This window comes from Hyperolius riggenbachi, chromosome 12, assembly GCF_040937935.1.
Source record: "Hyperolius riggenbachi isolate aHypRig1 chromosome 12, aHypRig1.pri, whole genome shotgun sequence".
NCBI lineage: Eukaryota > Metazoa > Chordata > Amphibia > Anura > Hyperoliidae > Hyperolius > Hyperolius riggenbachi.
In genome coordinates this window covers 172,886,336-172,911,025 of record NC_090657.1, presented here as the reverse complement: position 1 = coordinate 172,911,025, position 24,690 = coordinate 172,886,336, and the positions used below count along the sequence as shown (strand labels likewise).

General features: G+C 46.0%; 1 protein-coding gene and 1 pseudogene across 1 annotated transcript in view; one reads left to right on the top strand and one right to left on the bottom strand.

The window, feature by feature from the left end:
- LOC137541586 (sterile alpha motif domain-containing protein 10-like) overlaps positions 1 to 24,690 on the top strand; it is a 358,765-nt gene that overhangs the window by 221,654 nt on the left and 112,421 nt on the right. The gene's annotated exons all lie outside the window — the stretch shown is intronic.
- The window catches only part of LOC137541580 (pre-mRNA-processing factor 6-like), a 47,230-nt pseudogene that overhangs the window by 6,600 nt on the left and 15,940 nt on the right, over positions 1 to 24,690 (bottom strand).

Below are 24,690 nucleotides of genomic sequence, written 5' to 3'. Positions count from 1 at the left end.
ACCTACGGCACACAGCGAGAAGACCATTCATTACTGAGTGCACTGGCACAATACACAATGGCCTCAATTCACTAAGGGCCAGTTCACAGACTTCATAAACACCTGCGGCACACAGAGAGAAGACCATGCATTACTGAGCACACTGGCATAATACACAATGGCCTCAATTCACTATGGGCTGCTCGACAGAAATAGTAGGTCAGTAAAATACCATATTCGGCATTTTAGGCAGAGGAGAGTAAGGGAGGAAATTACATCAGGATTGGCTTCAGTTGCTGGCTCCCGGAACAGAGGGGTGGGAGGGGTAAACAGGAGGGAATCAGCCAATCAGGCAGCAATAGTAAAGTGTGAAGGGAAGTAGAGAAGCAAAAAAAGACAATCCAGCATGCCCTGCAACTTCCTTTTTGTGTACCAAATGTTGTGTGTACCAAATAAGTTAGGTAAACTGGGGAATGATCATTTATCAGCAAGAAAAGTAATAGTGATTTTAACTTTTGGATTGCCTGGTTAGCATCCTTATTACTTGTTTACCAGATAAAAATAAAGAATTGATTTTTGATTTTATGCCGGACAGTTACACTTTAACACATGCTTATGACCAGCAAATCAGAACCTTACAAATCAGCTGATCAAACTGATCACATGCTTCTCCAATGAAGTATTCTTCATAAATAAAAGTAAGCCTTTTACCCTGGCGGTGGGGGCGCTGCTTCTCGCCTTCGCCAGCAGTCTTCGGGCTCTCTCATACTCATTGTTCTCAGACTCCAGCTTAACGGCCGCCAGCCAGATCTCCTCACTGTTCGGGTTGGCCTAAGAAAAGGAAAAAAACAATTAAGATCACTTTCATTCACATAGATAAAAGGAGCATACACACATCAAATCTTCATTGGCCAATTTTACCACCTCCATGCAGTATGAGGGATAACAGGTTTAGAATAGTTAGGTAGTGTAGGTAAACTCTCGTATTACATGATATAAAACAGGGAATAAAGGTGGCCATACATTAGGAGATAGGCAGATCGACCATGATCAGAGAGAGATCTGTTGCTTGCCCATACACTGCCGTCCAAGTCCCACCAGATTTCAGCATGAAATCTATCAGGAATTGGCCTAGTGATGTTGCCAGCCTGGCCACCACCCAAATGACTCCTCACTGGTGTGACTGCCAGCCCCCTCTGCTGTCACCCACGTGGTACCAGGCACGCCTGCATCTAACGCCATTACCATCACGCACCCCATCACTTTTGACCAAGATTTTCCAGCATGTCCAATTGATGCATTCAACAGATTTCGCCTAGAAAACAATCGAGTCATCAATCAAGTGGACATGTTGCAGCACCAATTTTCATCTGATTCGATGGTCGATCAAACTGCAAAATTGCCAGATATAGGACTACACTAACAGATCACTTGATAACCAAGGCTGACCATGAATTGTATATGGCTGACTGTACCCAAGTACCTCTATTACTAGGAACACGTTCCCACTTGCAGGACACATACCAGCCATTGCTCAGGTTTATTACGGCCACAAGGGCACTCACCTGGAAGGCCAGTGCGAGGATACTCCTGGCAGCTGGCACATCACCTGCCAGCCACTTGGACTTGGCACCCATCAGCCAGAGAACCTCCGCCTTCGGACAGTGGGCGACAGCTCTCTGCAGGAGGGTCTCCAGCGACTCCCTATGAAAGGGGAGAAATAAAATTAAACAGGATAAAGTTTCAATTCAAGGCCCAATTGTTAAAAATGTTCTGTGCAGTAAATTGGGTTGTACCGCACGTGTAACCATTTGTAATTCACATTTATAAAGGTATTTACTTCACTGATTAGTCATTTTACCCTTCCATGTGGTTACAGCCATTGCAAAGTGACATTTGACAAACTGTTCGATAAGACAGAACATTCATATTGCGCTTTTATAATGGCGGACTCAAAGCGCCAGAGCTGCAGCCATTAGGATGCGCTCTATAGCAGTGTTAGGGAGTCCTGCCCAAGGTCTCCTCACTCAATAGGTGCCGGGTTACTGAACAGGAAGGGCCAAGATTCACACCCAGGTCTGTGTCAGAGCCCAGTAAACTATCCAGCCACTGCATAAATATATATTTTAGGACCCTTCCACACAGAGTTTGCTGCAAAGACACATCAGGTGTTGTTGCTGCAGTGCACCCGTACAGTACCATGTAAGTGTGCCTCACTGACGTTATAACGCATGGCATGCTGTGCATTACTTTGTGGGAACCAGTCACACAGCACTCGATGAGGAATGCCCCATAGGAATATAATGTTGTAATGCAGTGATATCGTCCCTTGTGACGCAACAGACTCAGTGTGCAAGGGCCCTAAATATGTGTGACCACCTCATACTTTAGATATTTCAACAAACTTTATTCATATTTTGCTTTTTGTATCCATTTTAGTGTAGTGTGTGCGGCTTCTACTGAATTTCTGGGATTTAGGGAGTCCGATTTATAAACACACACAGATTTCCAGAGACTTTTTTTTTCTAAATTCGAGCAGTGATCACTGTGATTGGCTCACTGCAATCACGGGGTCAGGAGCCAATAATATGGAGCTCTGCTGTCAGCGTAACAGGAGAGCAAGCGATGACAGAGCACCAGGTCCGCATGGCGAAAAGTGATTGAAATCTACAAAGAATAAAATTACACAAACTAGGCATAAAATTCAATCACTGCCATCCGAAAGAGGATAAAGAGGAACTATAATGACATATAGTCCCAGTCGTGCACATCCCCCCCAATCACACTCCCCTAGTCGAGTGTTTTGCGCATGCGCAGTTCACAAGGACTATAACTAAGCTTTGTGCGGAACGCTCCAGGCATTGGGAGTGCGATCAGATGGTGTGTGGACAGGATTGCACATGAGCAGTGACTCAGCTTGATCACAGGCCTTACACTGGAGCAACAGAGGGGACCGAATGGAATCTCAGGGACCACACGGACTATAGAGGGCTGGAGGGATCCCCAGGTTAGTATAAAGGACAGCCAGGCAACTAGTACTGTTTAAAAGGAAATAAATATGTCAGCCTCCATATACCTCTCACTTCAATTGAACTTTAAAGGAATAGTCAATCAAAATGTGCTGCCCCATGATAATAACTTACCCACGGGCTTCCTCCAGCCCCTTGCAGCTGACATGTCCCACGCCACATCTCCACTCGCAGCCGCCGGCCCGGGGTCCCCAACGGTGCAGAGGCTGAATTGGTGGTCGTTCTCTACTGCACCTGCGCCGCTGTCAATCGAGTCCACGTTGTCTGCAGTGTACTGCGCAGGGACAGAACTAGTACACTGCAGACAACATGGACTTACTTGATTAGCAGCACAGGCGCAGTAGAGGTGGTCAGCCTCTGTACCGGCGGGGACCCTGAGCTGGCGGCTGCGAGCCGAGATGCTGTGAGGGACATGTCAGCTGCAAGGGGCTGGAGGAAGCATGGGGAGACCCATTTAAAGACAAAAGACAAACTTATAATGCGCTTTTCTCCTGGCGGACTCAAAGCACCAGAGCTGCAGCCACTAGGACGCGCTCTATAGGCAGTAGCAGTGTTAGGGAGACTTGCCTAAGGTCTCCTGCTGAATAGGTGCTGGCTTACTGAACAGGCAGAGTCGAGATTCGAACCCTGGTCTCCTGTGGCAGAGGCAGAGCCCTTAACCATTACACTTTTTATAGGACATTTGATGATACTTCTACACACGCCTACCTTGTTCCATGGTTCTTCTCAAAATAAGCCGCTCGGAGCCAGACACTCTTCTTGCTGGGGAACACCTGCAGGGCGTGTGCGTAGATGGCGCGTGCGCATTCCAGGGCCCCATGAGACACACACTGTAAGACACAATGATGCAGCGAGATCTCGCGTTATAAACTGGTGGCCTTGAAAACTTGGGAATCCAGCAACGTTATACAATAACAATACTCACGCTCTCCGAGTCCTCCATCCACGTGTGCTTCCTGTCCTCCTCCTCTATGCCAATTCCGATGACCGCCCTGATCACTGCCTGGCACGTTACCACACTGCCAGCCTTGTCACACTCCTCTGCATCCTACAAAGAGCAAGATCACAACAAACATCAGACATGTGGAAAAAGAGAAGTAGGGTAAAAAAAAATGCGCTCCTCAGGGCAAAGGAAAGAAGTGATTAATAACTCATAAAAAACTTGAGTTAAAGAATAATTTGCCTGGTGCGCTTTGATCAACAAGGGGTGTATACCCTAAATGAAAAATCGTTTATATTTAAAATGATACTAGCGCTCAACAGGTCTTATCTGTGTGAATATTCAGTGTAACAACATACAACTCACCATTTTTATATGAACACTACAAATTATAGCATCTGGAGGGATTCTCTAAAAGCATATAGATCTTCTGCAAAAGACCTTAAACACTGCTCTTAAAATATCTAGGTCGAAAAGTGCATATAACAATATAAAAACCCTAGTCACAGAGATGTTATTTGCATCATTACATAACCACTAAATGGCCTAATATTAAGGACCCAACCTCACTACATGACCTAGGGCCTTGTATCCAAGGACCCTGAGAGTTCTGAATTCAGAAAATTATTCAGCGACCTTTCTTATACACAGCTCTTACACAATTTTTTAAAAACGGCAAAAGTCCAAGATTACAAGTCCTAAATTGAAAAAAAGTCCCAAATTCAAAAAAACTCCTAAGTAGGTAAATCAAGGTGCTTATCGCAACATCAGAGGTTATCCTTTTTAAGGAAAACTGTTATGCTCACCAAATTCAAATGCCAATTGTGACAGTTGGCATTCAACACATGTGGCCCAGCCAGTATATCTCAGCCGATCCTCCTGTATACTTCCAACCGTATCCAGACCATGCATGAAAAGGAAAAAAAGAACTCTATGGCGTAGTATGCATGTAATTCCTCACCACAAAGTGCGTGTAATCTTTGTACACTGAGGGGGCAAAAAAAAATTAAAAAAATCTGAGACACCCCTTAATTGAAAGTAAACCAGCCCAACAGTGACAGAGTGATGTAACAATGCAGAATTGCCCATATAAGGAACGCTCAGCTTCAGACGATGGAGTCATCACGGAAGTTAATGACCAAATGGATAAGACAATAGATTAAAATTACCCGTATATACTCGCATATAAGCTGACCCGCGTATAAGCCGAGGTGTGCCCCCCCCCCCCCCCAGAAAACAGGAAAAAGTGATTGACTTGCATATTATTCGCCCCACCCCCCAAACCCCCAGTATAGCCCTCTACACAGTAGCCAGATGTGCTCCAAGGATAATACAGAGTCTCAAGATAATACTAGATGGCATCATAGATATGAGACACAGCAATTGCCACGTAGGAAGAATCCTGATCATTGGAACAGCTGACAACGCTGCTTGCCGAGCACTGTAATTACAGCGCAGGAGATATGGGCGCAGCCAGCGCCACCATAGACCGTAATAGGAATTACGACTACAGTGAGTAACTTTGGCGCTGTCAGAAGGTGGAGCTTAAGTTACTTTTAAAACACTGTAATTCGGCCTCCAGTTAGCTGGAAGCCAAATTACATTATTCCCCACTATCCACATGGACCTGGAAGAGGAATAGTAATTAACGCTGCTGGGAACTTGTGTAGCAGCAGGATAAGCCATATACCAGCTGTATCCTGCGCCCAAGTCTCCAGACGGTGAATTCATATGCATGCGCTGCTTGCACATTCTGCTCCACATGCCAGGGGACACAGGTAGTCTTGAGCAGCGCACTATATTGCAGAGGATGGGGAGCCACGGACACAGCAGGAAGGAAGCTAGCTAAAGCAGGATTCACTAGTGCACGATCCTTACGCTCCTCTGCCAGTAAGAAAACTCCACCTGCTGCTCTGCTCCACTGACTCGCATATAAGCTGAGGGGGGTAACTTTCCAGCACATTTTTTGTACTGAAAAATAAAGCCTATACACGAATATATAAAGGTACTTTAAACGAGGGATAATAATCAATGCAAGAAGAGCTGGTGCTAGCATCTCACTGGTGCTAGGATTTTCTCACCCAACAATATCTCGGGTCTTAAGAGAGTGGCAGTTGAGAAGTAAAAAAAAAAAAAAAAAAAAAACTTCAAGCGATGACTATGCTGGTTAAAAAAGGCTGGTGAACGAGAGGTGAAAGGCCAATAGCACGCATAGTCCACAGCAACAGAAGGGCAACTACACAACAAATTACAGCTGAATTCAATGCAGTGGATCACAAAGACTATCCCAACACACAAAAAGATGGATTTTGTAAAGGATGTGCTTCAGCAGCAGGAGACTATCAAGAGTGCCTTTGGTATCACAGAAAAATAGGAAAGCACATCCGTTGTGGGCCCTTGCCACCATGCTCTATCAGTCTTAAATTGGTTTGAGGAATTTCAGAGTTTAACCTGCTTTCCTGGCCAGATCAGTCCCCTGACCTCAATCTTATTGAGCATTTGTGGGACAAAGTCAAAAGATCACTTCAAAGCTTGGAATCACCACCATCCAATCTGACCCAACTTAGAGCTGCCATTATGTTAGCATAGGCCAACATTCCTCAGCAACTGTATCAGCTTCTTGTGGAGTCCATGCCAAGAAGAATATCAGCTGTAATCAGAGCTAAAGGTGGACCAACTCATTATTAGAGGGTGTCTACTTATTTTACCACTGTATACTATTTGTATAGAACTACAGGAATATATTTTTACATAAAATGATTCTGGTCTAAGTGTTCTAATTATTTCTATGAGGGGTAACTGTTGCAAATGCAGTGTTCTCCTTAGAGCCTATTAGCCGGGCGCTCCGCCGACCTGAAATTCCTAAGCGCCCGGCTGCCAATCGCTAGCCTCCATGTGCGGTAACTGCTTTTACAAGCGCCCGCTGTTCCTCCATTCCCATCTGTGTCAGTGGTGTGGAGGGAGGGACAGGGAAACTACTGTATGACGTAGTGTCGTCCCGCCCTCCTCATGCAGCTCAGAAGACTGCCTCTCACTACTGCTGTCAGCCAGTCACGTTACAGCTTCTCCAGCGGGGGGGGGGGGGGGGGGGGGGGGCGTAGCCTGTCTTGTAGGTCAGCTAATGTACTGCCGCCCATTATGGAACTTTTACAAGCCGCTGGGTCTGTGTGTATTCCGGCTGTAAACGTGGTGGGAGAGGGGAGAAAATGAGGATGCTTCTCTTTAGTGTGATCAGGTCAGTCATCCTCCTTCCACACGCTGGCCTCTTTGTTTTATGAGTGTGTAATAAAACATCGGAGGATTGCTAGACAGCATGTGAAGGACTCCTCAAGCTGTAGGCTTCCTCCCCCACGTGTGTCTCCGGGAAATCAAACAGTGAGAAATCTCAGGGGGATTCAGCTGCTGCTGACCTGTGACGATCTATTTACACAGCTCATTGCGATTCCTGGGCTAAGCTGTCTATCTAGCTGATTACCTATACATCATACCCACCTGCATCTGTTACAGCAGGCATTGGTTATGATCTCAGTGCAAAATGTCCATACCTACATAAAAATTACACAACAGACGATCATTCCACATGACATCACGTAATCATAGTTTAACGAAGATTCGTTAAACAACGAGTTACAGATGGCTTACAAACCTTGATGCTTATTTTGTTTTGAAAGAACATCCTGATCAATCACATTGGAAATGACTGTTAAAATTAAACAATAGTTTCCGCTAAAATCGGTAGCAAAAACGTAGTTTCATTTGAACGATTGCCTGTGTCCTCTCGGTCACATCACTCCACTTCCGATGTTCAAAGATAGATCGTGGAACTATTGTTCATAGCGGAATTCCGTGATCTATCTTTTGATGGGGACTCGGCTTTAATCTTAAATTGCTACTCATGTCCAAATCCAAATGTCCTGCTGTAGCCACTAATTGCAGCTTTCAACATAGGTGCACATAGGTGGCACCCAAAATAAATTAGCCACTTCATGCGACCCTCCCAGCATGACCTTCCGTCACCACCCGGCTACTTTTTCATGCCACCCGGCTGAAAAAAATTTCTGGGGAGAACACTGCAAATGTATATTGTGGCTAACAGTGGTCTTGTAACCCATATAACTGACTCTGGGAGAAGTAATGCTTTATTGAGTTAAGCTCTTTGTATAGCAGCCATCTCCTGCAACACCCAGGAACACAGCTGGTGTAGTTAATGATCATCATGATCTCCTCTCTGTGATGTACACCTACCTGTATCCATTGCTCGCGGTTGATCTCCACTCCGTTGGCTCGCAGGGAAGTGATGGCTCTGTCCACAATCTTCTCCACCATCTGTGTGTTGCCGTTGGCCTCCTCCAGTTTGGCGGCTGTGATCCAGATGTGTCTGTCGGTGGGGATGTTCTCTCTAGCCTTGTTCAGCACCTTACGGGCGTTCTCGTATGTCTCCAGCCTGGCAAGCGCCAGCCATAGCTGCACCACAACCACACAGCAAAGAGAATGTAAGGTGAACAAGGGCAATAATGAAAGCAACTATGTTCATTAGAGTAAATATTAAGCTTTTCAAGTAAAAAAACAAAACAAACAACCATAGTAATAGTTGAGCACCTCTCATCGCAGACTTAAAGGGGAACTTTACTGAATAAAGCTTAGTGGAAAAAAAATGCTAATTTTATACAATATTACTTTATAAATACAGTCAGTGTTTGTCTTTTGTATAAAAAAAAACCAAAAAAAAAACACACACCTTTCCTCTCTCTCCGCTCTTTACGTTCTAATGCCTGGTACACAACGTGCAATTTCTCGCCAGATAGATGGCCCAATAAATAATTTCCAACAGGTCCGAACTGATTTCCAATCGTTTTTCTGATCATCTGATTTTCCGATCACTTCTATGCAAAATTGATCAGAAAAATCGGAAATCAGATCGGACCTGTCGCAAATGATCAATTGGAGCATCTCTCCGGCAAGAAATTGCATGGTGTGTGCCAGGCATTAAATTTACACACGTGGCGACATCTTTACTGCTGGAAGGTGATCTCTGCAGATTGTTTGCTGTGTGCTCCAAAGCCAGTAGAAACAACACCTGGTCTCCCAGAATGTTCAGGGAGGATAATTCTGCATAATAAACAGCCTGGGCTAAACTTCACTGCGAGGGCGGGGTTTCATACCAATATGCTGTGTTTCTAATGCTGAAACCAGTGGGTATCCTGAATGATCGACTGCATTCTACAATATGTCACTACAGAGGCTCTTTATGAACTCTTAATCATTTTACATCTTGACCCCAGAATTGAGGTCTTTAAAGCGGAACTGAAAGGTCCTGAAAAAGAGGAGTTTCACTCACCTAGGGCTTCTGCCAGCCCCCTGCAGCCGAGCGGTGCTTGCACTGTGATCCCCCGCCGCAGCTTTAAATTTTTAAAGCCGCTGCGCCTGCGGGGCCCCTGGCCGCACGTGTCCTCGTTCATGCTCCCATTGGCAGGACCGTACTGCGCAGTCGCAGTAGATATTTTCTCGTACTGCGACTGCACAGGACGCTCCTGGCTATGGGAATGCATATGAGGATACGCGTGGCCATGGCGCAGTTAACTTCGACTTCCACTGAAGAAACGTGAGCCGTGGCGGGGGAATGGAGAATCAGTATATCAGCGCGGGCACAGGTCGACTGCAGGGGGCTGGCAGAAGCCCTAGGTAAGTGAAACTCTTATTTTTTCAGGACCTTTCAGTTCCGCTTTAAACTGGTCATACGTCAGAAGCACCAGATCCTGGGCAATCTATAGTAATATAGATTAATAGTAATAGTGGTTATAGTGCGATTAGGGCCACAAGACTGGTTATAGTGCGATTAGGGCCCCATGGACATGTTATAGTGCGATTAGGGCCCCATGGACAGGTTATAGTGCGATTAGAGCCCCATGGACTGGTTATAGTGCGATTAGGGCCCCATGGACTGGTTATAGTGCGATTAGGGCCCCATGGACTGGTTATAGTGCGATTAGGGCACCATGGACTGGTTATAGTGTGATTAGGGCCCCATGGACTGGTTATAGTGTGATTAGGTCTCCATGGACTGGTTATATAGTGTGATTCGGGCCCCATGGACTGGTTATATAGTGTGATTAGGGCCCCATGGACTGGTTATATAGTGTGATTAGGGCCCATGGACTGGTTATAGTGTGATTAGGGCCCATGGACTGGTTATAGTGTGATTAGGGCCCCATGGACTGGTTATAGTGTGATTAGGGCACCATGAACTGGTTATAGTGTGATTAGGGCCCCATGGACTGGTTATAGTGTGATTAGGTCACCATGGACTGGTTATATAGTGCGATTAGGGCCCCATGGACTGGTTATAGTGTGATTAGGGCCCCATGGACGGATTATAGTGTGATTAGGGCCCCATGGACGGATTATAGTGTGATTAGGGCCCCATGGACTGGTTATAGTGCGATTAGGGCACCATAGACTGGTTATAGTGTGATTAGGGCACCATAGACTGGTTATAGTGTGATTAGGGCCCCATGGACTGGTTATAGTGCGATTAGGGCACCATAGACTGGTTATAGTGTGATTAGGGCACCATGGACTGGTTGTAGTGTGATTAGGGCCCCATGGACTGGTTATAGTGTGATTAGGGCCCCATGGACTGGTTATAGTGTGATTAAGGCACCATAGACTGGTTATAGTGTGATTAGGGCCCCATGAATTGGTTATAGTGTGATTAGGGCCCCATGGACTGGTTATAGTGTGATTAGGGCCCCATGGCCGGATTATAGTGTGATTAGGGCCCCATGGACTGGTTATAGTGTGATTAGGGCACCATGGACTGGTTATAGTGCGATTAGGTCACCATGGACTGGTTATAGTGCGATTAGGTCACCATGGACTGGTTATATAGTGCGATTAGGGCCCCATGGACGGATTATAGTGTGATTAGGGCCCCATGGACTGGTTATAGTGCGATTAGGGCACCATAGACTGGTTATAGTGTGATTAGGGCACCATGGACTGGTTATAGTGTGATTAGGGCCCCATGGACTGGTTATAGTGTGATTAGGGCCCCATGGACTGGTTATAGTGTGATTAGGGCACCATGGACTGGTTATAGTGCGATTAGGGCCCCATGGACGGATTATAGTGCGATTAGGGCACCATAGACTGGTTATAGTGTGATTAGGGCCCCATGGACTGGTTATAGTGTGATTAGGGCCCCATGGACTGGTTATAGTGTGATTAGGGCCCCATGGACTGGTTATAGTGTGATTATGGCCCCATGAACTGGTTATAGTGTGATTAGGGCCCCATGGACTGGTTATAGTGTGATTAGGGCCCCATGGCCGGATTATAGTGTGATTAGGGCCCCATGGACTGGTTATAGTGTGATTAGGTCACCATGGACTGGTTATTAGTGTGATTAGGTCACCATGGACTGGTTATATAGTGTGATTAGGGCCCCATGGACTGGTTATAGTGTGATTAGGGCCCCATGGACTGGTTATAGTGTGATTAGGGCACCATGGACTGGTTATAGTGTGATTAGGTCAACATGGTCTGGTTATAGTATGATTAGGGCACCATGGACTGGTTATAGTGTGATTAGGTCACCATGGACTGGTTACTGTATGATTAGTATGAAGCCCCACCTCCACACTGGTGGGACAGCACGGCTCAGCATGATCCGAGCGTCCTCCGGTTCCTCCAACTCCACAGCGGCCTTCCACAGACGCACGGAATTCGGGACGTGCTCCAGAGCTGATCAGGGAACAGAAGAGAAGATACAGTAATAAATGTGCAGATCAATGACATAAAGGAGTGAACAAGTCTGACAAGAGATTTGTTAAAGCAAACCTGTGGCGACAAAAATTTAGATCCTTACCTCCGAGGCTTCTCTCAAATTCTCATCCAACCCACCAATGCTCGCTGGGACCCTGCTGTTCTTTGCAGCTCCGCTCCATGTACAAGCACATCCCGTATCAGCGCAGTAGGGCGATGCTTGTGTACGGCTTTTCCCTGCATGCACCAGTGGCTCAGTGCTACTGCACAGAGTCAGGCTGTACTCACAGCTACGCTCATACACAGAGGAGAACATAATTGACAAGGCTTGAGGAATATGCTCAGAGGGTCCCAGCAATGTAATGGTGAAGTTGAGGGAGGAGCCTATAGACTATCCAGATACTCTCCTCTCCACAGCATCTATTTTTTCCCTTTCTCTTGCCGCAAGTACACTTTAAAGAGAACCTGATGCAGCATTAAACCGCCGATCACTGTGTGCTCATTAGTGGGCATGCAATACTACATGCCCACACAGGTAGTGCCCCCAAACCACCAACCGGAAATCTGCGATCCCCGCCGGCAGGAAGTGACATTTACATGTCACTTCTGTTTTTTTTTGTTTTTGTTGTTTTTTTTTTAAATAAAAGGTGGTTGCTGATTTGAATCTGCAGATTCCTTGCAGATTACTTTGCAGATTTCTTGCAGATTGCCTACAAAGTTGCACAGATAATCAATGGAATCCTATGGAATGGACTGGGGGAGAGTGTAAATAGTAGCCAGTATTTTATTTCTAATATGCCCAATCGAAATACCAAAGATTGCATTGTGTGTAGGGACAGTAAGACCCCGGGTGACGGGCATAACACCACCTATTATTGCAAAACTTGCTCACGGCAGGCTCAGGTTACACCCAGGAACCCACTGTTTTTCAATTTACCATACCTTGGCTTTCTCCTCTGCTACCAGCCAATAGAAGATGCCAAACTGTCCAAATAAGGTATCAAATTAAACGTTATAATGTGTTCTTTAAAATAAGATATACCATGTTACTGTGTTACGTTCCATGTTAAAATGAGAGAGTAAGAGAGCGCATTTCTTTAAAAAAAACCTCAGAGCAGAAACGACTTCCTTTAGGAAAGAACTCCGAGTGGAAAGGGTTAAAGTGTACCTGAGATGCGACAGGGCAGTGTGCGCTCGATAAACCGTGACTCAGCCACAGTACCAGACTGTCCAGTGAGAGACAGGAGCAGCCCGAGGAGACGGCGAGGGATCGAGCAGCCTCAAGGTGGCTGAAGGAAACCCCAAGTAAGTATAAATCCCAAGACCTCTTTGGTCTCAGGTTTTCTTTAAATGAAAAAATAAGATACTTACCCAAGAAGAGGGAAGCCTCTGGCCACATACTCTAGCAGACAACTGCCGCTGTCCCGGAGTCTCTTGAAGTAATGAGCTGTAACTAAGGGCATCAAAGTGCACTTTGCTCCATATAAGCTGAAGCCATACCGGACTAGATCTGGCAAGGGCGCCCCTAGGGGCGAGCCCAAATGCACCCACATAATATGTCAGTTCTATGGCCCCGCAGCTGAGCTGGTGGCCATCATAGCCCCACACTTTGATGTAAAGGGGTTGCTGTGCTGGATTCAATCAGCCGACAGGACCCCTAGCGTCTGCCATGTTTTCCCACAAAATCCAACATTGATACTTAACTAAAAAGCACCTATGTCAGACATAGACCAACGTAGGATTGGAAAGGGTTAAGCCAGTGCTGTCCAACTTAAAGGGCAGGGGGGTGTCTAGCACTGGATTTTACGGCTGTAGAGGGCAAAGCATCAATCGCCTGGCTTCAGGGGCGGAGCCAAGCACAAACAAAAGGTGGGCCTGCCAGAGGAGGGGGCCCGACACAAAAAGTAGACCAGGCAAATGAGTGCGGCCCGGGGGCACATCCGACCCGAGCACCGCCAGTTGGGCAGCCCTGAACTACACATTACAAAGACTTGTAACAGCTCAGTCAAAAGAGAGCCTTCTGATAAATGAATAGTCTGAAGTTAACATTTATCTTTGATAGCAGAAGCATACAAGCGACGCCAGCAGCCTTCTCACACGTGCGGTTCAGAAGCGGTTACCTTTCCGAAGGACCCGTTTCTTGGCTCGCAGGTCGGTCTCCAGCTCTGCAGCTCGGATGTAGATGCGGACGGACTGCGGGAGGTGACATATAGCCTGGGCCACGACGGCCTTCGCTGTGTCTCCGGGCTGCAGGCGAGCGGCTTCCAGCCACACATCTTCACTCTGAGGGGAGGAAGTGTCACAAATATAGCTTTACTATCAAGGTGTCATTGGTTTTAAGCAAGTGAAAACTCTACATTCTACTAGAAGAGGAATCCCCAGTGACTATCGTTGTACGCTATGTCTCAGCAAGCCACAGATTGAGGAGGAATCCACAGTGACAAATGCTGCACACTATATCACAGCAGGAGGTATGCGGCTGACAGGAAATGGACCATAATCCTCAGAGCCTTTAAATCACCATAAAAGTGTTTCAAACACGAACGCTTTAACAAACGCTGTTAACCGCTTACAAATGACTTGACTAAACAACATGGCGTTTGAAAGCAGTCAGTGTTCAGCATCTGAAAGAACAGAAACAACAGGCCTCAGACATCGGTGTGAACTGTCCATGTACTCAAATGACCAGTGCTGTCACCATGTTAGATACATTTTTTTTTTATTTGAATGCTGATTAAAATCTTGCTCTATGTCATTTTTTTTGCTGCAGTTTTCATTGTACTATTAGTGTAATGCCTATTGTTCCTAAAAGTAGCGTATATAGCAAAACAGTGGCAGTAGTGCTGGCATTTCACTGTATATTTAGCTGTTAAAGATTAGTCTACTGTAAGCACTATTTGATCGAGCCCTGGTCCTTTTTGCATTACATTAGATACAATTCACCGCATCAGCAGTGGGAGGAGCCCACCATGGAACCCCCATACAGGTGAGATGTAATCTGCAGCAGGCCTCACCTTAGGACACATCTCCGTCCCTTTCATGATGAGGTTGTGAGCCACTTGCAGCTTGCCAGTTACTTCCTCCAGACGGGCAGAAGCGATCCAGGCTGGCGGGTGGTGGGGGTTCGTCTCTCGCACAGACTTCAGCAGAAGGCGGGCTTTCTTAATGTCACTGGTGAGAAGAAAAAAAAAAAGACTATGTGAATGACATGACACACACACACACCACAAACACATCGCCGTCAACAATCACAACAAAGCGCTGTCAAAAAACACAACACATCCCTGTCAACAAACACAACGCTGCCAACACATCGCTATCAACAAACACAACACAGCACTGTCAACAATCACAACACAGCGCTGTCAACACACACAACACAGCGCTGTCAACACACACAACACAGCGCTGTCAACAATCACAACACAGCGCTGTCAACAATCACAACACAGCGCTGTCAACAATCACAACACAGCGCTGTCAACAATCACAACACAGCGCTGTCAACAATCACAACACAGCGCTGTCAACACACACAACACAGCGCTGTCAACACACACAACACAGCGCTGTCAACACACACAACACAGCGCTGTCAACACACACAACACAGCGCTGTCAACACACACAACACAGCGCTGTCAACACACACAACACAGCGCTGTCAACACACACAACACATCGCTATCAACAAACACAACAGCGCTGCCAAACACCACAACGCTGTCAACAATCACAACAAAGAGCTGTCAACAAACACAACACAGCGCTGTCAACAATCACAACACAGCGCTGTCAACAATCACAACACAGCGCTGTCAACAATCACAACACAGCGCTGTCAACAATCACAACACAGCGCTGCCAACAATCACAACACAGCGCTGTCAACACACACAACACAGCGCTATCAACAAACACAACAGCGCTGCCAAACACCACAACGCTGTCAACAATCACAACAAAGAGCTGTCAACAAACACAACACAGCGCTGTCAACAATCACAACACAGCGCTGTCAACAATCACAACACAGCGCTGTCAACAATCACAACACAGCGCTGTCAACAATCACAACACAGCGCTGTCAACAATCACAACACAGCGCTGTCAACAATCACAACACAGCGCTGTCAACAATCACAACACAGCGCTGTCAACAATCACAACACAGCGCTGTCAACACACACAACACAGCGCTATCAACAAACACAACAGCGCTGCCAAACACCACAACGCTGTCAACAATCACAACAAAGAGCTGTCAACAAACACAACACAGCGCTGTCAACAATCACAACACAGCGCTGTCAACACACACACAACACAGCGCTGTCAACACACACAACACAGCGCTGTCAACACACACAACACAGCGCTGTCAACACACACAACACAGCGCTGCCAAACACCACAACGCTGTCAACAATCACAACAAAGAGCTGTCAACAAACACAACACAGCGCTGTCAACAATCACAACAAAGCGCTGCCAACAATCACGATACAGCGCTATCAACAAACAACACAGCACTGCCAACAATTACAACACTCACTTGATGTCGCCGCCGTGGGTCGGGATCATAGAGTTCAGATCAGTCAGGTAGCCTTTGGGATCAACCACGGTCTGGCCACTCACAGAGTCAGACACCTGCAAGGAGAATAAGTAAGGTGGTTATCAGAAGGACCCCTGTAGAGGACTGCATGACAGCAAAACGATTTCAAGGCTGCAGATTCTCCCAGCAGAACATGCTGGTGACAGCAATGTAGCTCTACTTCCCCTGTGGTCCTCTGGTGATGTCATCACCTATTCTCTGCACCAATAGCAAGGCATCCAGCTTTCAGGTGTAGGTGGCAGCTAGCAGTCTCACCCATTGTTCGATTCTTGTGACTGTGAGGACTCACAAGGACTAAAAAGGGAACCTGAAGTGAGAGAGATATGGAGGCTGCCATATTTATTTCCTTTTAAGCAATACCAGTTGCACGGCTGTCATGCTGATCTATTTGGCTGCAGTAGAGTCCGAATCACACCAGTAACAAGCATGCAGCAAATCTTGTCAGCTCTGACAATATCAGAAACACCTGATCTGCTGCATGCGTGTTCAGGGGCTATAGCTAAAAGTTTTAAAGTTTGTACAAACCTGTGATGTGTGTCACCCGTAGGGGATCGAAAGCCAGGGAAAGGAGGCGGAGGGATGACAGAGCTGTGCATGCGTGATGTCCTGCAGCAGGCGGGGGAGTGGCGTCCTCAAAGAAGTCGCCCACCCATTAAGAGTCTATCCGCTGGGTGGATCGCTCCCTGGCTGGGAGCTCCCATACACACGCTTGATTATCCGCTGAGTCCATCGTTATCGGCCGCCTCAGCCAACTTTAGTGAAGAGGGTCTATGACCCTTTTGAGGCAGAGGATCAGCAGGACAGCCAGGCAACTTGTATTTGTTAAAAGGAAATAAATATGGCAGCCTACATGTCCCTCTCACTTCAGGTATCCATTAAGCAAAGCCCCAGAAATTACATGGCACGATGCTGCTAAGTTAGTAAGTCTGTACAGGTTCCAAACTTCATGTTACATATAAACGTAATGGCATGAATAGACTGCATCTCCCACACTTAATGCGTTTTGTGCGTGCAGAAAAAAAAACTGACATTCTGCATGATGACTCTGCACATTTTGTCAGTTGTCTATCAATTACATCAGCTGCTGTGAAAAAACGTGCACGTTTTCCTGCATAGAAACACACTTGGTGTGCAGAAAAAGTATGCAGAAAACTGAGACAGGTGTGTTCCCTGCCTCAGTTCTGAGGTACAGAGAGAGAAGATAGAGGCACACTGCTCTCCCACAAAAGCCCACACCCTTTAAAGTGAATGTTTACCGGATTAAAAAAGAAAAAAGTCAGATACTCACCTAAGGAGAGGGAAGGCTCGGTCCTAATGAGCCTTCCCTCTCCTCTCCCGGTGCCCGGTCCCGCGCAGGATCCCCCGTGGCAGTATTCGACCAGTTCGGTCAAATACTGCCACTTCTGCATGCCTTCGGGAGCTTTCGGAAGCCTTCGGGCTCCCGATGACGCGGCCACTCCATACTACGCATGCGCGAGCGCCCTCTATGACGCGCTCGCGCGTACGTAGTATGGAGCGGCCCGTCTTCGGAAGCCCAAGTGCTCCCGAAGACCTCCGAAGTCCCTGCGGCGGCGGACGCGAACGGGGGAGCCAGCGCAGCACAGAGGGCACCGGGAGAGGAGAGGGAAGGCTCATTAGGACTCGAATAGTGCCTCTTTACAGAGGCCTCTGTACAGAGGCACTATTCGTGACCTTGAGACTGTACTGTGTACTCCTATCTGTTTATTGCCTGAGGAAGTGGGAATATACCCGTGAAACGCGTTGCGGTTCTGTTCATGGAGTATGTGAATAAATTGTCTTTATCTTAAGCGACAGCATCGAGTCTATTTCTGAGTGGCCGGTCCACCGCCGCCACCCGAATACTTTAAACATTTTAGCATATTTTATCCTTTTGGCGCCTCTGTACATCTACTTGATGAGTATAAATTTGTACTTGTTTCCTAATCATATAAACACAAGCAGAGTCTATGCCTTCCATACAGATTACACTAGTGATGACCTCTTCTACTCACCTGGCTCAGCCTCATGTCCATCAGAGTGTTCCTGGCCTGTCCAATCTTCCTCATGTCCAGCTCTCCAGAGCCAGGAGTCATCAGGCCTGGGGTCATTCCTCCGGGGTACGGGGAGTTCAGCCCGCCTGGGAAAGGCGTGTTCAGCCCTCCAAACTGCACAAAAGACAGACAAAACAATGTAGAAAATGATAGGTCAAATAAGGAACAAAGCGGAGCCTCACATTGGCCTCAATTCACTAAGATCATGTTGGAGATAATAAGGCAAGAGAAAACTTACCACCACACATCAATGGTATTTTCAGTGTTACTTCACTAAAGAAGCTTGCCTTATTAAAGAGACTGAAGCGAAAATAATTTGATATTTCTGCCTGCTGGTTTGCATAAGAAGTATGTGGAGAAGTGAAACGCCGCATCCCAGCGCAAAACGAGGTGTTAATACCCCACAAATCCCGAGGCAAACATCCATGACTTTGAAAGAACTGTGCAAAGTGACATCACGGTCTGCTGCCTGGATGTGGGCGGAGTTTGCTACCCTAAGAAGCAGCTCTGACTACAGATACAGTGGTTTGCAAAACTATTCGGCCCCCTAGAAGTTTTCCACATTTTGTCATATTACTGCCACAAACATGAAATCAATTTTATTGGAATTTCACGTGAAAGACCAACACAAAGTGGTGTACATGTGAGAAGTGGAACGAAAATCATACAGGATTCCAAACATTTTTTTACAAATAAATAACTGCAAAGTGGGGTGTGCGTAATTATTCAGCCCCCTTTGGTCTGAGTGCAGTCAGTTGCCCATAGACATTGCCTGATGAGTGCTAGTGACTAAATAGAGTGCACCTGTGTGAAATCTAATGTCAGTACAAAATAAATATAGCTGCTCTGTGACGGCCTCAGAGGTTGTCTAAGAGAATATTGGGAGCAACAACACCATGAAGTCCAAAGAAGACACCAGACAGGTCAGGGATCAAGTTATTGAGAAATTTAAAGCAGGCTTAGGCTACAAAAAGATTTCCAAAGCCTTGAACATCCCACGGAGCACTGTTCAAGCGATCATTCAGAAATGGAAGGAGTATGGCACAACTGTAAACCTACCAAGACAAGGCCGTCCACCTAAACTCACAGGCCAAACAAGGAGAGCGCTGATCAGAAATGCAGTTAAGAGGCCCATGGTGAGTATGGAAGAGCTGCAGAGATCTACAGCTCAGGTGGGGGAATCTGTCCATAGGACAACTATTAAAGTGGCCATACATGGTACAATTTTTCAATTAGATAATTTAGTTCGATTATTCCGTTAGATCGAATATAAAGATTTTTCCAGCATGTCCGATCTGATTTTTCTCGAAAAAACTGGATAATCGTTCGAATTTCGTGATCGGAAAAAAAATTTAAACTTTCATTCGATTTGATCATTTAGATCAAATAAACGGGATAATCGAACGTTTTTATTGTACCATGTATGGCCACCATTAGTCGTGCACTGCACAAAGTTGGCCTTTATGGAAGAGTGGCAAGAAGAAAGCCATTATTAACAGAAAAGCATAAGCAGTCCCATTTGCAGTTTGCCACAAGCCATGTGGGGGACACAGCAAACATGTGGAAGAAGGTGCTCTGGTCAGATGAGACCAAAATGGAACTTTTCGGCCAAAAAGCAAAACGTTATGTGTGGCGGAAAACTAACACTGCACATCACTCTGAACACACCATCCCCACTGTCAAATATGGTGGTGGCAGAATCATGCTCTGGGGGTGCTTCTCTTCAGCAGGGACAGGGAAGCTGGTCAAAGTTCATGGGAAGATGGATGGAGCCAAATACAGGGCAATCTTGGAAGAAAACCTCTTGGAGACTGCAAAAGACTTGAGACTGGGGCGGAGGTTCACCTTCCAGCAGGACAATGACCCTGACGATCACTAGAAGACCACATGTATAGTGCAAGCTGTTTTCTCACTGTGCCTCCACAGAACAAACATCAACTTGGTCACTCTTTAGAGAAGAAGCGTGGGCACCAGTGCGCTTCAATCAGCATTTATTGCACATTCATGAGTAAAACAATGTAGCAGCATAAGAAATGGAAACACCATCAGATTACATCACCCGTCCAGATGTCGCCCCACACACAGAGCCCGTCCTCCCGACAATTGTTTCGCACCTGCCGGTGCTTGCTCACGGGATTTAGCTCAGTGGCGTTATGATTCCAAACAACGCCACGGAGGAATGGGCGTAACTATATGGTTACAGAAGCTCACGCCCATAAGCCTGCCTAGACCAATCCGCCGCCAACTCCCAAGCTGACGGAGGAGTGCGCGTCATCTGCGCACTTCCGCCCTCAGCGATACTCTTCCACCAATCCCGGCTGCATATGACGTCCATGACGTATGGGCGTCTGCATTACCATGGAGACGGGTAAACATACCCGAAGACCAGCGCTGAGCCACCTCCTCCAAGCAATCCGGGAGGAATACTGGCTTCCCATTGGCCCTGGTGGATAATGTTACGGAGGTGCAGAGGAGTGGGTAGGCAGGGAGGCGCAGATGAACACTTATGTTACTTTCGCCTCACAGTCTAATGGAATTAAATATTTATACAGACCATAGTTAAATCCAAATGTAATTATGAGCCAAACTCGGGGCCTTAAAGAGACTCCGTAAGAAAAATTGCATCCTGTTTTTTATCATCCTACAAGTTCCAAAAGCTATTCTAATGTGTTCTGGCTTACTGCAGCACTTTGTACTAATCACAGTCTCTGTAATAAATCAATGTATCTTTCCCTTGTCAGACTTGTCAGCCTGTGTCTGGAAGGCTGCCAAGTTCTTCAGTGTTGTGGTTCTGCTATGCACTCCCCCCTCAGGGGGGAAAGAAACACACAAATGATCTCTTGAGATTCAAAAGGAATGCTGTATACAGCCTCCTTGTGTATGGATGTATTTTCTATGTGTGGACATACAGTACATCAACCTACTTCCTGTTTTGGTGGCCATTTTGTTTGTTTATAAACAAACTTTTTAAAACTGTTTTTAACCACTTTTAATGCGGCGGGGAGCGGCGAAATTGTGACAGAGGGTAATAGGAGATGTCCCCTAACGCACTGGTATGTTTACTTTTGTGCGATTTTAACAATACAGATTCTCTTTAAAGGGAACCAGAGAGGATGCAATATACATACCTGGGGCTTCCTCCAGCCCCATACGCACGGATCGCTCCCACGTCGCACTCCTCCGCTGCCTGCATCAGCCGCCACCGGGTCCCGTCATTGCCGCGAGTCGGCAAGTCGGCCGGCGGACGCGGCCAATTCTCCGCATCACAGGGTGCTCTCCCCATACAGATACGCATGTGGCTGTTAACTGCGCAGCCGCATGCGTACATGTATGGAGGGAGCCCCTGTGATGCGGACAATTGGCCGCGTCCGCCGGAAGTGACGGGTCCGGTACCGGCGGATCCAGGAAGCTGAGGATGGCGGCGTGGGAGCGATTCAGGCTTATGGGGCTGGAAGAAGCCCCCGGTATGTATAAAATCTGTTTCTTTTTTCACCCCCCGTTCCTCTCTGGTTCCCTTTAACAATACAAGCAGACTTAGATCCCCTCCAACTAGAAAAGTGAATAGTGCATGATACATAAACCCAGGCTCGCGCCCAATTACCCATAAACCCACTAAAGAGGATTATTAAACTAACGCTCCCCTTCAAGAGGCAATTGGTGACACCTGGGACCATATATACAGTACGTCTATCTCTCTAGGAAGACACTTAGTTCATTTTTGTCATTGAACCCAAGAGGACCCAAAGCATTGGTTTTGGAGATCCAAAAGGACTCCCTCTGTGATAGGAGCTTCTCCCGATCACCCCCTCTTCTCGGAGTCACGACAGCAATCAGACCCACCATTTTAAGAAGGGACGGATCGCTGCCGTGCACTTCTTCAAAGTGTTCAACCAATCTGGGCACACCCCCCTCAGCCTTCCGGACAAAACGTATATGTTCAACCAATCTCTCTCGCATCGGGCGAGTTGTTTTCCCGATGTAAAAAAAGGAACAGGGACACAGGAGGGCATACACCACAAACTCGGTTCTGCAAGTGATGAAATCTTTAATCTGGAAGTGAACCGAGCCCAATTGAACCTCTTGTTTTAAGAACGTGGGGACAAGTAGGGCAATGTCCACATGGAAAGGTACCTTTAAATTTTTTCCCACCTAACCAACTGTCACGTATGGGAGCTATAAATTCACTATTCGTTAGCATGGACCCCAATGTAGGACCCTTTCTAAATGCCATAGTGGTTGGCTGTGTCACCTTTGGATCTAAACTCGTGTCCTGCTCTAAGATTTGCCAGTTACGTTTAATGATTTCCTGAATTTTGTCGGACATTGGGGAATAATCGAAAACCAAAACAAAACCGTTTTTCTCTGACTTTTCTTTGTTCAATAACAGATCTGTCCGATCAATGTTTCGAACTTTTTCCAGTGCTTGGTCAAGTTTAGTCCTTTCATATCCTCTAACTTGGAAACGATTATACATTTCCAATGCTTGTTTTTCAAAATCTTCATGTCTACCATTATTTCTGCGTAATCTAAGGAATTGGCTATAAGGTATGGACGACCCTAAACATAAAGCCAGGGCAACAATGGAATGGTTTAGAACAAAACATATCCATGTGTTAGAATGGCCCAGTCAAAGTCCAGATCTAAATCCAATCGAGGATCTGTGGCAAGATCTGAAAACTGCTGTTCACAAACGCTGTCCATCTAATCTGACTGAGCTGGAGCTGTTTTGCAAAGAAGAATGGGCAAGGATTTCAGTCTCTAGATGTGCAAAGCTGGTAGAGACATACCCTAAAAGACTGGCAGCTGTAATTGCAGCAAAAGATGGTTCTACAAAGTATTGACTCAGGGGGCTGAATAATTACGCACACCCCACTTTGCAGTTTTTTTTGTTTTTTTTTAAATGTTTGGAATCATGTATGATTTTCATTCCACTTCTCACGTGTACACCACTTTGTATTGGTCTTTCACGTGGAATTCCAATAAAATTGTTTCACCAAGATTACTATATCAGAGTTTACTTTAACAAGATTGTACTGTAGTATAAATAAGTCATGCATCACCAGCACCCCTCCCCCCATCCCCCCCAGTAAAAACACATTTTCATTCTCACTTCACTCAGGTAGGGCTTCTGTACAGTTGCTTCTCCTCTTTAGTTGGCACACTTCGGCTATGTTCCCATTATAACTCACCAGCGCTATTTCTAGCACTGAGCGATTTATTGTGATTCCTTTAAAGTTGATCCGAGATGAACTTTTACTCATTGCATAATTGTGTTCCTTTGCTATTGTTTATAGGGCATTCCTCAAGCCAAATACTTTTTGTTTTAATACTATAATTCCTTATAAACTAATCAAGCCACACCCACAGGTTTTCAGAGAGCCAAGGCACTTTCAGGCTAGAAACCCACTAGGAGAGCTTTTCTGAGCGCTTTGTTATTTGAAAAGCTCTAGCTAATGTAATGCTATGGGTGTGATCCCACTTGATGATTTTATAATGATGTGATTTTATAAAAATCCCCCATAGCATTGCATTACCAAGAGCTTTTTCAAATCACTCACGCTTACAAAGCGCTCCCAGTAAGTTTCTGGCCTCAGACAGTAGCAAGGGCTCATGGGAGCTCAGTCTGGGCAGGAGGAGGGGGAGGTATTACTAGCCAGAGATTTCAGAGGCAGAGGGGAGGAGGAGGGGGGGGGGGGGGATTCGATTTTTTGCTCAAGATACAGGTAAGCCTGCCTCTGTGTAATGTTTACAAACAACATGGCTGCTGTCATTGTATCACAGGAAGAAATAATCATATTCTATTAAATCTGTTTGCAGCTAGATTTGCTGTGTAAACTATCTAAACTTTAGATAAGATATACAGACAATTTACTTGTTATAGTTAGTTTCTCATCTCGGATCCGCTTTAATCGCCTTTCCCTACGCTTTCCAAGTGCTTTTGCAGAGCAATTTTTTTCACTTCCTGACGTCAGACATTACCTGGAAATGAATAAATAGAAAGTGCTTTTTCAAGCGCTTACCAATCTCTTTATACCTTCCATTGAGCCAAAGCGCTAAAAAAAAAGAAAAAAAAAAAGAAAAAAAAAAAAAAAAAAAAAAAGGTACAGGAAGCGCTTTTGTAAGCGGATCGGATTCCAATCGCTTACATGTGAACACTCTCATAGGGAATCACTGCACAAGCACTTTTGGGGCTATTTCTGAAATTACCAGTGCTTAAACAAAAAACGCAAACGCTCATAGGGCTTGATTACTAAACCGTGATAGCTCAAATATCACACCTTATCGAAGATATCACACTTTATCAAAGTTAAC